The sequence below is a fragment of the Myxocyprinus asiaticus genome, chromosome 30, assembly GCF_019703515.2.
Source record: "Myxocyprinus asiaticus isolate MX2 ecotype Aquarium Trade chromosome 30, UBuf_Myxa_2, whole genome shotgun sequence".
Lineage (NCBI taxonomy): Eukaryota > Metazoa > Chordata > Actinopteri > Cypriniformes > Catostomidae > Myxocyprinus > Myxocyprinus asiaticus.
Window position 1 is genome coordinate 36,942,695 of NC_059373.1, and position 17,380 is coordinate 36,960,074.

At 38.9% G+C, this 17,380-nt stretch overlaps 1 protein-coding gene across 4 annotated transcripts in view; it reads left to right on the forward strand.

Moving 5' to 3' along the window:
• The window catches only part of LOC127420755 (low-density lipoprotein receptor class A domain-containing protein 4-like), a 144,000-nt gene that overhangs the window by 5,229 nt on the left and 121,391 nt on the right, over window positions 1-17,380 (forward strand). The window contains exons 1-2 of one of the 4 annotated variants that reach the window (XM_051663285.1): window positions 9,945-10,117; window positions 10,225-10,478. The exons of 1 other annotated variant lie outside the window; for it this stretch is intronic. The gene's annotated coding sequence lies outside the window, so the exon portion shown is untranslated. Of the gene's footprint in view, window positions 1-9,944; window positions 10,479-17,380 lie in introns of those variants that run through there. 2 more of the 4 variants (XM_051663284.1, XM_051663282.1) reach the window with 2 other exon arrangements.

Below are 17,380 nucleotides of genomic sequence, written 5' to 3' on the forward strand. Positions count from 1 at the left end.
GCATCACATATCAAAGGGGAAGACTAGATGCCACCCACATGCAACCTGATGAGGTCATTTGACAAAAATGTAGCTTACTACTGTCTGAAACGTTTATTGTAGAATAATGCCGATTGTTTAACTTGCTACCTTTAAAGAATAGTAGGCAGTATGCATTGTATACTGTGTAGTATTTAGTAAATAGTAAAGTGTTGCATTCCGAACATAAGTGAGATCATCATGATGGCGCCGCGGATGGCTGCCTCAGTGTGGATCTCCTCAGTTCTTTTGTTGTTTTTGTTTGTTTGTCCTATGTTTAGTAATCAGAGAGGAACTGCTGAACATTCGACAGCATATACCAGACAATCTTTTCCTGGTTTTCGAATATTCAGACGTTTTGCTAGACATTTTAGTTGGAGGTGCAGCTCTGCTGTTCAAGAGATGCAGGCGATGGAGACGAGCCAGTGCGCTGGTCAAACTCTGTCGGCACGGATTTCGAACAGCGCTGCCGAGTATTCACTTAGCGAATCTCCGCTTTCTTCCTAACAAAATGGACGAACTACATCTCCTCACCCACACAAACAAGGACTTTTCAACATCTGCTGCCTTGTGCTTCACAGAAACCTGGCTGAGTGAAGCCATTCCGGACAGCGCGTTACATCTGCCGGGCTTCCAGCTGTTCAGAGCAGATCACATCGCGGAGATAACGGGGAAAACAAGAGGTGGTGGAACATGCTTTTATATCAATGCAAGTTGGTGTAACAACATTAAAGAGGATGTGCTGTCCTAATTTGGAAGCGCTCTTTATTAACTGTAAGCCTTTCTACTCGCCGCGGGAGTTTTCCTCATTTATTCTGGTGAGTGTGTATATCGCTCCAAACGCATGTGTGAACACAGCACTGCAACAGCTGGCGAATCAAATCACAGACACGGAACAACAATACCCGGACTCAGTTATTATTATTCTTGGGGATTTTAACAAAGCAAATCTCACACGTGAACTGCCCAAATACAGCACATCACATGCCCCACCAGAGACAAGAACATACTGGATCATTGTTACACAACAATAAAGGATGCATATCGCTCTGTCCCTAGAACAGCTTTGGGACTCTCTGATCACTGTCTGGTTCATCGTCTTCCAACCTACAAACAGAAATTAAAATCAACCAAGCCAGTAGTAAGGACTGTAAAGAGATGCACCAATGAAGAAGAGTGGGAACTATAAGCCTGCTTCGAATACACGGATTGGAGTGTTTTTGAGGCTGCAGCCACAGACCTGGATGAGCTCACAGATACTGTTACATCATATATCAGTTTCTGTGAGGATATGTGCATTCCTACTACGACTTATTTAAAGTTCAACAATGACAAACCGTGGTTTGCAGCAGAGCTCAAGCAGCTTCGTCAGGCCAAAGAGGATGCTTACAGGGATGGGGATAAAGTCTTGTACAATCAGGCCAGGAACACACTGAATAAGGAAATCAGAGTGGCTAAAAGAAGATACTCTGAGAAGCTGAAAAATAAGTTTTCAGCTAACGACCCTGCATCAGTGTGGAGCGGCATGAAACAACTCACAAATTTCAGGACTCCTACCCCCAACCCTGTAGGGAACCAACAACTGGCTGACGACCTGGATGTGTTCTACTGCAGATTTGAAAGGCCCAATCTCACACCCCACACCCACTCTGACCTTCACTTCACACAAACACCAACACCTTCTGCAAGCCCCCCTCCTCCCCCCTCCTGCTACTCAACCTGCACTTAAGATCTGTGAAGATGATGTGTGCCGCGTCTTTTGGAAACAAAAGACGAGGAAAGCTTCAGGCCCAGATGACGTCTCACCAGCGTGTCTTCGATCCTGTGCTAACCAGCTGGCCCCCATCTTCACACAGATCTTCAATAGATCACTGGAGTACTGTGAAGTCCCATGCTGCTTCAAACGCTCAATCATTATTCCTGTCCCAAAGAAACCAAAAATCACAGGACTTAATGACTACAGACCTGTCGCCTTGATGTCTGTGGTCATGAAATAATTTGAGACTGGTGTTGGTCCACCTGAAGGACATCACTGGACCCTTTCTAGATCCCCTTCAATTTGCTTATCGAGCAAACAGGTCTGTGGATGATGCAGTCAACATAGGATTGCATCATATCCTGCAACATCTGGACAGACCAGGGACATATGCAAGGATCCTTTTTGTGGACTTCAGTTCGGCTTTCAACACCATCATCCCAGCTATACTCCATAATAAATTACACCAACTCTCTGTTCCCATGTCTATCTGTCAGTGGATTACCAGCTTTCTGACGGACAGGCAGCAGCTTGTGAGACGGGAAACTCACTTCTAGCACCTGTACAATCAGCACTGATGCCCCCCAGGGATGTGTGCTCTCCCCACTACTCTTCTCCCTCTACACCAATGACTGCATCACCAAGGACCCCTCTGTCAAGCTCCTGAAGTTTGCAGACGATACCACTGTCAATGGCCTCATCCGAGATGATGATGAGTCTGCATACAGAAGGGAGGTTGAACAGCTGGCTGTCTGGTGCAGCCAAAACAACCTTGAGCTGAACACGCTCAAAACAGTGGAGATCATTGTGGACTTTAGGAGGAACACCCCAAAACTGACTCCCCTCACCATTCTAAACAGCACTGTGGCAGCAGTGGAGTCATTCAGGTTCCTGGACACTACCATATCACAGGACCTGAAGTGGGAGACCCACACTGACTCCATTGTGAAAAGGCCCAGCGGAGGTTGTACTTCCTTCGTCAGCTGAGGAAATTCAACCTGCCACAGGCGCTGCTGATACAGTTTTACTCAGCAGTCATTGAGTCTGTCCTCTGCACTTCAATAGCTGTCTGGTTTGGTTCAGCTACGAAATCAGACATCAGAAGACTACAAAGGACAGTTCGGACTGCTGAGAGGATTATTGGTTGCCCCCTGTCCCCCCCTTCAAGAACTATACACTTCCAGAGGAAGGAAAAAGGCTGGAAAAATTACTCTGGACCCCACTCTCCCTGTCCACTACCTTTTTGAATTGTTGCCTTCTGGCTGACGCTTCAGAGCTCTGAGCACCAAAACCGTCAGGAACAGGAACAGTTTTTTACCCCAGGCTATCCATCTCATGAACAATTAAATTGCCCCATTGAGCAATAACTATGTGCAATACACAGTTTAGTCTTTTTTATATTTATCCAACACATCCAACCTCTTCTGCCAGTTCATTCCTCTGGGGGAAAAATAAATAAATAAATAAAAAAATATTTGCACTGTACATAACAGATTTGTATTTACACTGTACATAACAGATTGTATTAGATTTGCACTACCCATGTGTGTGTATGTATGTATGTGTGTGTCTGTGTGTGTATGTACATATGTGTATAATTATTTTTATTATTATCTATGTCTTGCAGCTGTTTTTGTGTTGTATTTGTATTGTTGTACACTGGAAGCTCCTGTCACCAAGACAAATTCCTTGTATGTGTAAGCATACTTGGCAATAAAGCTGATTCTGATAACCCATGATTTGCTACTGTTATTGCAGGTTGGACCTTAAAAACGTATATCTGCTAAAAGTTTATTTTAAATAAAATAAATTAACTTTTAAGAGTACACTAGCATACAGTTGGCCTCAAAGCTAACAGACATGGGCACTTTCTTGATTTCTTGGGATTTCTTTATCAGACCCAGCAAACAGTGCTTATTATGACTCATTCACATACTATTAATCAACTACAGTGCTGTGAAAATGTATTTGCCCCCTTCCTGATTTCTTCTATTTTTGTGTATTTTTCATACTTAATTGTTTTAGATCTTCAAACGAGATATGACATAAAACAAAGGCAACATGAGTACACACAAATTACAGTTTTCAGATATATATATCTTTTATTGAAGCAAAAAAGTTATTCAACACCTATATCACCCATGTGAAAAACGAACTGCCCCTTTAAACTTAATGGCTGGTTGTGCAACCTTTAGCAGCAACAACTGCGACCGAATGCTTCCGATAACTGGGGATCAGTCTTTCACAAAGCTGTGGTTGAATTTTGGCCCACTCTTCTTTGCAGATTTGATTTAGTTCAGCCACATTGGAGGGTTTTCGAGCATGAACTGCCCGTTTAAAGTCCTGCCACAGCATCTCAATTGGGTTCAAGTCAGGACTTTGACTAGGCCACTCCTAAACTTTAATTTTGCTTCTTTTGAGCCATTCAGAGGTGGACTTACTCCTATGCTTTGGATCATTGTCTTGCTACATAATCCAGTTGCGCTTGAGCTTCAACTCACGGACTGATGAATGGACGTTCTCCTTTAGGATTTTCTGGTAGAGAGCAGAATTCATGTTTCCCTCAATTATTGCAAGTCGCCCTGGCCCTGAAGCAGCAAAGCATCCCCACACCATCACATTATCACCACCATGCTTGACCATAGGCATTATGTTCTTTTTGTGGAATTCTGTGTGTGATTTATGTCAGATGTAATGGGACCCCTGTCTTCCAAACAGTTCCACTTTTGACTCATCAGTCCACAGAACATTCTTCCTAAAGGTTTGAGGATCATCAAGGTGTGTTTTGGCAAAATTCAGGTGAGCCTTAATGTTCTTCTGGTTAGCAGTGGTTTTCGCCTCGCCACTCTTCCATGGATTTCATTTTGGCCAGAGTCTTTCTGATGGTGGAGTCATAAACAGTGACCTTTATTGATTTGAGAGAGGCCTGTAGTTTCTTGGATGTTGTCCTTGGCTTTATTGTGACTTCCTGGATGAGTCGTAGCTTTGCTCTTGGGGGAATTTTGGAAGGTCGGCCACTTCTGGGAAGGTTCACTACTGTACCAAGTTTTCTCCATTTGGAGATAATGACTCTCACTGTGGTTATTTGGAATCCCAGAGCCTTTGAAATCACTTTGTAACCCTTCATAGACTGATGTATTACAATCACTTTTTTCCTCATGATTTCTGGAATTTATTTCAACCTTGGCATAGTGTGCTACTGGGTGAGAACTTCTAGCCAACTTCATACTGCTGAAAAAGTTATATTTAGGTGTTGATTTGATTGAACAGGGTTGGCAGTAGTCAGGCCTGGGTGTGTCTAGTCCAGCTGAACCCCATAGATTTAGGGATTTAGTAACTAAGGGGGCAAATACTTTTTCACACATGCCCAGTTGGTATTGGGTAACTATTTGGCTTCAATAAATAACATTATCATTTATAAACTATTTTGTGTTTACTCAGATTGCCTTTGTTTTATGTTAGATTTAGTTAGCATTTTTTAAACAATTTAGTATGAGATATACACAAAACAGAAGAAATCAGGATGTGGGCAAATACTGTTTTCACAGCACTGTATCACTACACATTATGGTACATATTGTATATAAATCATCACTCCTGCAGCGATGGAGCATTGGTAAACAAGCATGTTAGCAGCAAGCTATCTATGTAGTTGTTCTTAAGGTTGAAAGACTGCTGATGATTAGGGACTAACAGACTACTGTTTTTCCTGTCTTTCCCTCTCGATCTTTATTTTTAGCTGTCTCAGGCACCCTTCCCAGTCTACCCAGGGAGTCTCTGTTCTAGCTCAGGCTAAGGCTCAAAATTCACCAGGTTTTACCATCAATCTATGACTCTAGCGAGAAATAAAAAGGGCCTTTCAGTCTTTCTACAGATCTCCCTTTGAAAAAGCTCAGTTTTATTCATGTATGCTCCATAAATATTGATCAGAGTCCTGCTTGAATGCATCTTTTTGCTTTGAAGGCTTATTGATGGATTAGTTTTCTGCCAGAATAATTCATCGGGCAAGAAGAGGGACAGAGCTTGATTTGGGTGAATCGAGTCTGGAGGTTCTGTGAGGATGTACTGAACAAAAACTGGAAACAATGTCAAGTATTTTTTTTTTTTTTTTTTTTCAGTTTTAAACTTCTTTATTTTTTAACATGTAACACAATGCTTATAGCTGAACATATTAGCACCAACAGCACAGTTTAAAGTGGTTATTGTATTTTTAATATTTACTGAAAAAAATAAAAATAAAAAAAATGCAGTAAAAAACTGTCTGTTGTGGTTGCCAGATATGCACCTTAAAATATGGTGACAACGTTTTGGGCATAGCAGTAGATATTTTCAAAAACAAGTAAATAATATTAAACAATTGTTCAGTTTCAGACAAAAATTAGCCAGTTAATTTGTGCATTTCTTCTCCGCCAGCGAAAATAGTTCCAAAAGAAGCCAAAGCATCAAGCACATCTCCCTCTCTGCACTTCTGTCACAGATGCTTTTGAACAAGTCTTTTAAATGAATGAATCCTTCTCATTCACTTCCATTATTTCGGTGGTGAATGATCCTGTGTTTCTTAACTAATCCGTTGAATCAATGATTTAATGACTCATAACATAAATTGTGCTCATTGGTCACCACCTACTGGCATAAATATGCAGTCTCTAAAAACGGCCAGAAAACGAATCAGGGAAAGAAGTCAAAAGATGATTAAATAAAAATCCCCAGAACTACTGTATTTGGAAAGCAACAAACACAGAGAAAATACAAATAGAGAAGCGTCCCAGTGCTGTTGGACTATATATTAGCACTCTTCGAATGCCTTTCGTTTAATCAGATTCGAAGACTGAAACTAACTCTTGAATAACCGTAAATGTGTTACTTTTTATAAGTTTAACATATGTGTCAAGTTCAAAGGAAACCATGTTGGTTTCACAATTAAAAACAAAACAAAAAACATTAACATTTTGTACAAAAAATAAAAGTATTTAATGCCTTTTAGAAATGTATGTAAAAGGTAGTAAATACTTTATCATCTTAATCATGAATAAAAATACAATATTTTTTTTAAACATATTTTCAAGGTGTCTTTTCTTAATAATTTCAAAATATTGATATTTAATGATGTTAAAATAATTTTTTTATACTTGAAAAACAACAATATGCAGAAACAACCATTTTAAAATGATTAACAGAAACTCTTGATTTTTCTTACTCAAACATAATTTTAACAATACTTCACTATAAAATGACATTATTATTATTTATTGAATATAATATAGATTTTCAGAAAAAAATATTTCATTTTGTAATTCATATTTTTTACAGTGTTTTACAGTAAAATTGTCATGATCAATCTGATGTAATTTTGTAAAACATTTGAAAGATTTTCACTTTAGCATGTTAATTTTTTTCCATTAATATTAAAGTCATGGAGCCAAAGTGCAGTGCAAGAGGATCAGAATAAAAAATTCTATGATGAGGAGGTGTTGATGCATATCAATCCGTTGCTTGCCAGCATATTTATTCATGGAGATTAACTGTGAGAACAGCCTCCTGCTCTCTCTTGTGGCCAATGAAATGTACAGTCTATCCTCAGTCTTGACTTTGATGCATTCCAGCTGAATGGCTCTTAAACCAGAATTATTCAGTTTATACACACTCCTGTTTCTATTCTGTTCACTACCTTAGTGGAGAGGACTGGGAAATCCTGTTACTATGCACAAGTATGTAGCATGCCATAAAGTTGCATCTTGTTGCCACAGAACCCCTTTGGTGCATATTGTTTGAGTTAGCATCTAGATCATTACCTTAAAATGTATTTCTTAACTTTTCGGTTCACACATTCCAAAATTCTGTGATTGTCCTATCCACCAAAAAGATGGTAAAAAGTTCCAAAGAAATTGCTGTGGTCACTTTGAACTTGCATTTCTCGCCATTTTTCTCCATCTGAAAAATTCAGAACCTCACTAACATTGGGCTAACATTCTGAATGATGACATTCAAACACTCCTAACCCCGTCTAGTGAGTGAGCCAAACAAGCCCTGTAATCTGATAGCCGTGGTTTGATGAGTCTACATGACTTTGCTGATCCATGCAGACATTACTCAACCAGCTGTGTCAGTGCAGCATTCATCAGCTGACCTGAGATCAGGCCTGTACTTTGTTGTAACTGTGGCTGTGGCAGAGATTGCGGTTAGGGATCCTGATTACAGAAAAGCAATGAGAGGAGACCTATACCTGGGCTTTGACTGCTTGATGTGGAAACCTGTTACAGATGCCTTCAGACAGCATTGTGACAATGATGCCATGTTCACACTAACAGCGATTTTTAAGCTGGAATTTGTCTGGTCACTAGAGGGCGTTCCTACTGCAGGTTGCATTAACTTCATCGGGGTAATTCTCATGAAACAAAGCTTGAACCATGGCAGTGAGAATTTCCATATGAAAATCTTCATGAAATTCATATACGCTCCATCTTGCACAATAGGATTACAAAGGAATTCATGTTTTATTTGAGATTTTTAAAGAATTTTCTTGTAAATTTCTCATTATCGCAATGCTTATAGATGTAAAATTGTGATAATTTAACGTATTATAAATAAAATAAATCATTTAAAAATATATATAACTATTTTGTACTCAATATCCAAAAGTAGCCAAAATGTAAATTATTTATGTGACGTTCCAAAAAAAATGTATGATTACCGCAACATTTTAATACACATTTCGGTAATGAGAAACTACGAATGCAGTACGAAAAAAATATTTGTTTCTTAGTATTTCAACTCAAATTAGTAAAAGAGAGCTGGGAGGGATATGTGTTAAAATATGTGCAAACTTTAAACTGACTTTGGTTTTAGAATGTAATTACGATTAAATATGGTCTATCAAGGACCGGTTGACCAATATGGTAATAAAAACAAAATCAATTATTTTAATATAATTGTGTGTGAGAGGTTGTATAAGTTGTGAGTTTGAGAGAAAGAGGGAGAAATAGTCTGTTTTTTAATTATTGGATATTAATTGTAAATTATAAATATTCCCACTGTAACTTTCAACTCATTACCGCAACGTATTATTTAAACTTGTGCCAATACCTTACGAATTGAGACAGACAAGAAAATTAAAAAAAATTATAAAATTGCAAATCTGATAATTTCTCTTTAGAACAACCATTAGACAAGCAGTTGATAAAAAAGCTTTTGGGTTAATATGAAAAATATTAAAAACAATGTGTGAAATTGTCTGGCATTTTGCTGTTATGAGAGATATTGTTTTTTTATTTTATTTTATTTGATATTAAATTAGAGACACAGTGAGCCATTTGTACAGCCTTTACTAAATGTTTACATGTTAAGATAAAAAAAAAAGCTTTTAATATTTTTGGCCCAGGTATTGCGATAATGAAAATAAATCTGTATATATTAAAGAGAATTTCAGACCTCCCTTTTCATGTTCCAAAAGAAAAGTAATTTTTAACTTAAAAATTCTTTTGTAAACAGGCCATACCTTTTGAAAATCAGATTACAAATGAAATATATTGATGGTAAAAATAAGATGTAATTCTAATTTGACAAGGAATCAGTTGTCTTGTTGTCAAACATGAACATCCTGTATAGGGAAAAGTGTTTTTTTTTTTTTTTTTTAATTAACTACAGCAATGCTCAATGCATCATCTAATTATCAAGATGAACGATCTATCAATGTATGAATCAAACTCACTCAGAATTAATGTCTGACATGGATTTCAATGCATCAGTTTTTATTATCAATGTAATTGGTTACAGAGAAATCATATAAAACATTGGCAACTTCTCCGTCTTGACTTGTAAAAACTTTTCTCAACTTCGAGACACTGGAAACACCCACATCGTGTCGCCAACAGTTGCTGTCGCACCAGAAATTGAAAATAAAAAATCTCCAGTCGCTTTGTCACTGCAGATCGCTGTCAGTGTGAATGCCCCTTCTGTCTTCATGATCTGTTCCTTCCATTGGCTTCAGACTCTTGTATGGTCATTTCTACTGCTGCCACCTAACATGCCCATAACTGGCGAGGCAGACTGCTCCTCGCTTGTAGCCTGCCCACGTCTCGCTGTCTCTCTCTGTCTCTCTCCCCCTCTCTCTCTTCACTTACTGGCTGGTGGAGTGGGAGCCGAGAGAAGCCTGCATTCCTGCAGCATAGCGGGACAGCTTCCTGACACTGGCGGGGAATGCCTGACGTCCCCCTCCGACTGCGCAGTCTAACTGCTCTCTGGGCAGAGATCTTTCCATGGCCTGTGTTTGGCCAATCTCACGCTACAGCCTTTTGATTTACCAACCAGATACTTCTAAATAACCTTAGTTTGCTTAATTTAAAGGTGCAGTATGTAGAAATGTTCATGTAATATTCACCTTTTTTTTTTTTGCCAATTTGTGACTGGTTTGTAATGCAACTTAAAAAATGAGCCCTTTCCGGACTTCCTAGGTTGCCTATTAAAGCCTGTAGGCTGATTTTCATGCAAAGGGAGCGGGTCGGTTTGCTGGGAAAATCCAAATATGTGACGGTTATGCGCACTCCCTAGAGCCTTCTACTGAATCCCGTCTGGCTAAGCGGGAACGTGATCGTGGTTGAGCGAAAACTAGAGTGAACATCGGCAGGGCATTTGATTCCTGGAGGGACCTTTATTCGGTTTTGGGGATCAAAACCGACCCTGAATTGGCATTCTTCTTATTGGACAGGTAAGCTTACATAACTGCAAAGCATGTGAAATATAGTGCCATAAGGACTGATCTGTGTAATTTTAGCTAACTTGATCTTGCCTGCTAACGCTGACAAGTTGCAAGCTAATTTGCTTCGTAACTTTCAAATAATTTCAATGATCTTTTCTTTATACTAAAAGTCAGGTATACAGGATAAATTTAAGCAAATACGCTGGTTTCTTGATCATAGTACAACATATGACTTACAAAGCATACAGTAGTGCAACATAACAGTGCAGTGCAACAGTACACTGTCTGGTATAGTTCGGAAGTATGTAGCTGTATGTGTGTATCAGTATGCTATGTTAGCTGATAAGTAGTTTTAGTTTAGTCTCAAAGTTTGTAGTAAAACAATCATAACTGTGTAATTTTAATTATGCTGTCAGCATGATGCCGGTGGATCTCGTTCAGTCTCTTTGTACGTTACGTCATTGTCGATGCTCACGTCCCTATGGAGTGTGTGCACGAGTGCGAGCACGAGCAACAGGTAGCTGGCTGCAGTTCACTTAATGGCCACAGGTGTCATTAATAACAAGGGTTTCTGAATCTTACATAATGCAATTTTAAGCGTAAATTACTAGGTTGAAGCTCCTCACACTGTGCACATTTAAAGTCCAGAATTACAAGGTTATTCTCCTCCCGACTGTAGCCACGACCCCGAAACACTCACCTGCGGAAATTTATACTTGAAGACATGTCAACAAACAACATGGAGGAAGGTCTTATGGTCATTTTTTTCAATGATTTTCACAAAATGCTAAAAATCTGGGGAGATGTGGGAGGCAGTTTATTGGGGGCTTCTGATTTTTTGGCTTCTGTTTCCCAATACATCACTCTGCTCTTGTGCTCTTTTGCTGTCTTGCAGTTTGATTGGCTGTTGGTCATTAGTGTTGCCAACTGTCCCACATTAGATGTCCTGTATTTTGGCCGAAGTGAAGATGTCCTGTACTGACATTGTTTCCTGTATTGAAGCACCAAAATGCTCAAGGGGACCCCTCAGTCATCATCTATCTGGGGATTTAAACTTAAGAGTGCAAAGAGCTTCAGTCTTGTAGGCTATGCTTGGTTCTGCAGAAGAAAGTTTTAGACGGCATAAGAGTTAGAAAATGATGAGAGACTTATCATTTCGGGGTGAACTATTCCTTTAATGCTAAAGATTCACCCATGAAAATGGATCTTGCCATGAATACAATTGCATAGTTAGTTTTCATTATAGTACAAAGCAGCATTGTGCCTCACACCACAAAAAAGGTTTTGTCTTTGTCTTTTTGAAGCATTTGTCTGTCTTCTGCCACTGCTGCCAAGCTCTGGCAAGCTCTTTTAGAACATATTGAATGGACATGCCCCAAGTTAACGCCTGTGGGAGACGAGTTCTCATAGAACGTCCAGATGGAGATGCTTTAGGCTGCTGTAGCAATCCTTTAATCCCCTCCAGGGACAAAGTCTATGACCCAGGCCATTCTGCTCAGGTGCGCCTTCCCTGAAGGCTGAGTATAATACTGTGTGTAGTGCCAATGTAGTGGAGAGAGCGCATAAAGTTAGTATGATTCACATAATGCGTCTAAGCAGACTTGGTCTTATCTCATGGGTGCAGAATATTAGGCCAGGGTCCCACTAATAATTTTTTCAGCCATAAGTTTCATTTACAGGGCTCCAGACTAAAAAAATTACTAAGGAGCCATTGGTTCCTAAACTGAAACATTTAGGAGGCAAATGGCTGTTTTAGTTCCCACATCACAGATTTGCTTCATTTAGATTGTTGTTCAAAAACAAGATAGAAAGCCAAAGAAAAGATATCTGATAGCTCATTAATCGTGTGTTTAATATATAGACTGTATAGTTAAGTGCAAAAATTTGCATTCCCCTTTTGCATTCCCCTTTTATGTGTGTGTGAAAATCCCAAGAGAAATGCTCAAACCAGCCGAGAGGGACCTACACAACGCAGGTGGTTTTATTGTTGTGGCTGATTGGTGTGTGTGTGTGTGTGTGTGTGTGTGTGTGTGTGTGTGTGTGTGTGATATATATATATATATATATATATATATATATATATATATATATATACTCCTAAAAATCAAAAGTAACAGTCAGTATCTGGTGTGGCCACCAGCTGCATTAAGTACTGCAGTGTATCTCCTCCTCATGGACTGCACCAGATTTGCCAGTTCTTGCTGTGAGATGTTACCCCACTCTTCTACCAAGGCACTTGCAAGTTCCTGGACATTTCTGTGGGGAATGGCCCTAGCCCTCACCCTCCGATCCAACAGGTCCCAGACGTGCTCTGGGATTGAGATCCGGGCTCTTCGCTGGCCATGGCAGAACACTGACATTCCTGTCTTGCAGGAAATCACGCACAGAATGAGCAGTATGGCTGGTGGCATTGTCATGCTGGAGGGTCATGTCAGGATGAGCCTGCAGGAAGGGTACCACATGAGGGAGGAGGATGTCTTCCCTGTAACAAACAGCGTTGAGATTGCCTGCAATGACAACAAGCTCAGTCCGATGATGCTTTGACACACCGTCCCAGACCACGACGGACCCTCCACCTCCAAATCGATCCCGCTCCAGAATACATGCCTCTGTGTAACGCTCATTCCTTCGACGATAAACGCGAATCCAACCATCACCCCTGGTGAGACAAAACTGCGACTCGTCAGTGAAGAGCACTTTTTGCCAGTCCTGTCTGGCCAGTGAAGGTGGGTTTGTGCCCATAGGCGACGTTGTTCCCGGTGATGTCTGGTAAGGACCTGCCTTACAACAGGCCTACAAGCCCTCAGTCCAGCCTCTCTCAGACTGTCCCTATTGCGGACAGTCTGAGCACTGATGGAGGGATTGTGCGTTCCTGGTGTAACTCGGGCAGTTGTTGTTGCCGCCATCCTTTACCTGTCCCGCAGGTATGATATTCGGATGTACCAATCCTGTGCAGGTGTTGTTACATGTGGTCTGCCTCTGCGAGGACTATCAGTTGTCCTTCCTATCTCCCTGTAGTGCTGTCTTAGGCGTCTCACAGTACGGACAGTGCAATTTATTGCCCTGGCCACATCTGCAGTCCTCATGCCTCCATGCAGCATGCCTAAGGCACATTCACGCAGATGAGCAGGGACCCTGGACATTTTCTTTTGGTTTTTTTTCAGAGTCAGTAGAAAGGTGTCTTTAGTGTCCCAAGTCTTTATAACTATGACCTTAATTGCCTACCATCTGTAAACTGTTAGTGTCTTAATGACCGTTCCACAGGTGCATGTTCATTAATTGTTTATGGTTCATTGAACAAGCATGGAAAACATTGTTTAAACCCTTTACAATAAAGATCTGTAAAGTTATTTGGATTTTTACAAAATTATCTTTAAAATACAGTGTCCTAAAAAAGGGACGTTTCTGTTTTTGCTGAGTTTTTATATATATATATATATATATATATATATATATAACGGAATACATGTAACAGAATACATGTAACGGGATTACGTATTTAAAATACAAAATATAAGTAACTGTATTCCACTACAGTTACAATTTAAATCATTGGTAATTAGAATACAGTTACATTCAAAAAGTATTTTGATTATTGAAGAGATTACTTTGCATTTTATTGTCATTTGTTTCATTTAATATTTAGTCCTTTCAGATGGAAAACATTTATCCATATAAATGATACAATCCACAAAGTGCATTTGAACAGCGGTGAAACACTTTCTTATGATGTGTTACATTCACATGAGCAGACAGAGAAGTAAGTTTGAAGTAAGTTTGGAGCAGAAGAAATAGAAATAACCCTTGTGTAAATTGTCAGCTTTACGCTAAGCTAAAATGCTATTTCTAACCATTTTACATGCACGTTACTAGGCACGATCATATTTTTTTATCAAGAAAATTCATACTGGATCATAATTTCTTTTTTTCTAGTAAGACCTTTGATATTAGGGCAAAAATCACTTTCTTGATAATAATTTTTGTATTATTTTCCTTCAAAAAATATCTAAAAATCCTTAAAACAAGATCAGTTGGATTTATCTTGTTTTAGAAACAACACTGCATAAGATATTTAGGTTTTTCAGAGAATGTATTTTTAACATGTGTATTTTGTCTTACTGTACTGGCAGAGTTTTTATAGTCAAAACAACTGAAAAAAATCTACCAGTGCTGAAGAAGTAATCCAAAGTATTTAGAATACGTTACTGACCTTGAGTAATCTAACGAAATACGTTACAAATTACATTTTACAGCATGTAATCTGTAGAGGAATACATTTCAGAAGTAACCCTCCCAACCCTGTATATATATATATTTAATTAAAAAATATCTTAGTCTTTCTTTACTGTAACTAGATGGCCCAGAGACAGAGACTACCAGAGCTCAAACTGAATTAAATCCCAGATGCAGTTTATTGTGCCACTCCAATCCTAATCAATAATAACCAGGGGAAAAAAAAAGATTTGGTACATAATACAGAACTTTTAATTATAAACAAGCCCGACATACACATGGGACTACTGTTTTGAAAAGTCTGCACTCCCAGTTGTGAGCTCACGGACTGCTGATTCACTGAGAAAGTGATTCGAATTCAAACTGCTAACCTGAGCTCCTGAGATCAAACGAGCTCTTATCGGGTGATTAATTATAAAGACCCGGTTCAAAAGAGTCATTTGTTCACAAATCGGACATCATTGCTCACACTGTGTTTGTTGTTGCGTGCAGCCAGCGAGCTCATATCATCAACAGAAAGGGTGAAAAGTGGCGTGAGACACACTGGCACTCTCAAGATGTATTCAATGACTCACAAGATGATATCTGACGAAACCGCATATGAAAGCACATATCCTGACTGTTGCCAGTGGTGATTAGATTTTAAATTATTGTCGCAATCATTTATTTTTGGTCGCATTTGCGACCATTTTAGTCGCAGTTTGGAGCCCTGATTTACATAGTAGTTTGAGAATCAGAGGGAGTCATTGTGCTCGCTGCATCTTTTGGTGGGTGAGCATTAACGACCTCAGTGAAAGACTCTTTGCTAAGTTAATGGCCTTACCAACTCAAAGATGACTTCAGACTAGGGCTGGCCAATATAGCTGGTATTTTTCAGTCTTTTGATGATTTACAGTATGTATCTGTTTTGATATGTACAGTACATATTATGCAGCTCAAAAATGGCTTTAAGGAATAGTTTACCCAAAAATAAAAACTCTTTCCTTATTTACTAACCCCTTTTTAAAAAATATTCACATAAGTCTGGGCTGTCAAACTTCCTTAAAGGACCCAAAAAATTTAAAAAGCGGCATACAACTACTGTACAATTAGTCAATACATCTTCTGAAGCCATACGATTGCTTTGCATGACAAACAGACCAAAATGAAATATGCTGACTACGTCAATAACATCAAACCTCATTGGTTCTTGCGTGTCTCATCAATAAAACATTATGACACAAGAACATGTGAGGTTTGATTTTATTGATGTAGTCGCCATATTTGATTTGATTGGATCTGAGAGTGAATATCAACTGACTTTCGGTCATAGCACAGAGTGACCGTGTGCCTTCAGAAAATTTAGAAAATAGTTGGGGTTCACAATATATTGATGGCCGATCTATTATTGGCCAATATAATGGAAAATTAAAATATTACTGCGTCAGTATTGGAATTCACGGCGACACTTTTGCCAATAATTTGCTACAGTTTGTTTTCTTGAGGCAGACAATCTGTGAAAGTTTCAAGTGTCCGTGTGCGTCACGTCGCTCAGTGAGGATAATTTCAGCATCATGTTATGTTGTTTTGGATCATTTTACTGTATATCGGGATCATCTGCTGTAAGTAACAATATGCCATTACCCGTTTTCTATTTATGTTTTAAGTAATAAGTGACTACAATACAACGTGCACTATTTTCTAGGGATGCACCGATATGGAATTTCTGGGCCGATACCAATAACCGATTCAGAGCTCATTCTGGCTGAAACTAATATTTTTACTTTTTGCATTTTAACCCTTTAAATGCTAGCTAATAATTAAATTAAATAAAAACTAGCTAGCTAACTTATCAACTAAATAAAAATTACTCATTTGAAATGAAAATCGACCTGATAAGTTTGGAATATGGACTTTACAATCTGACCAACTTAACTGCTACTATTGGAGGTTTAACAGATGCAACGTAAACCACTTATGGTCATATCGACTACTTTTTCTGTGGGGTTATGGTGTTTTTTGTTTGTTTTTGTTTTTACCTTTATGGAGCTTGACAGCATGGAGTAACTATTTTCTTTCATTATATGGTGAAAAGACGTGTGTAGATTTAAAAATATATACTATGTATATAATTTAGTGTTCAGCAAAGAAAGACATATAAGTTTGGACTGATGTAAAGGTGAGTAAATGAGGACATTTTCATTATTGTATGAATTATTCCTCTTAAAGGGGGATTTTTTTATTTATTTTTTATTATTTTTTTTTAATCAAAGGAACCATCATTTCAACCAAACAGCCATTGTTGTCCATCAGATTCTAAATGTTTTATATAAAGTAAAATAGCTAGTCAAGTTGCCTAGTTTAGATTCTCCTTTCCTGATATTTGGAGTGAGGGATGACCGCTAAACCGTGTGCCAGACGACGTTTTATCTGGGTGAAAATTGTTGCAGAATCTTTAAATAGTAATGGGTAAATGCTAAGAGGTGTTTCTGTCTCGCACACATGCACGCCTCACTTTTCCTTTGTGAAAACTGTAAGAACAGGGCTATAAATGTTTGCTGGTACTATGGCAAACACTGCCTGCAGTTGGCATGGTTTCACTCGAGATCTGTGTGTGTGTGAGTGAGTGTGTGTGTTCTGATCGGAACAGAACAGTGCTGTACAAGCCCTCATTCTTTAGATTGTACGGGATGTACAGC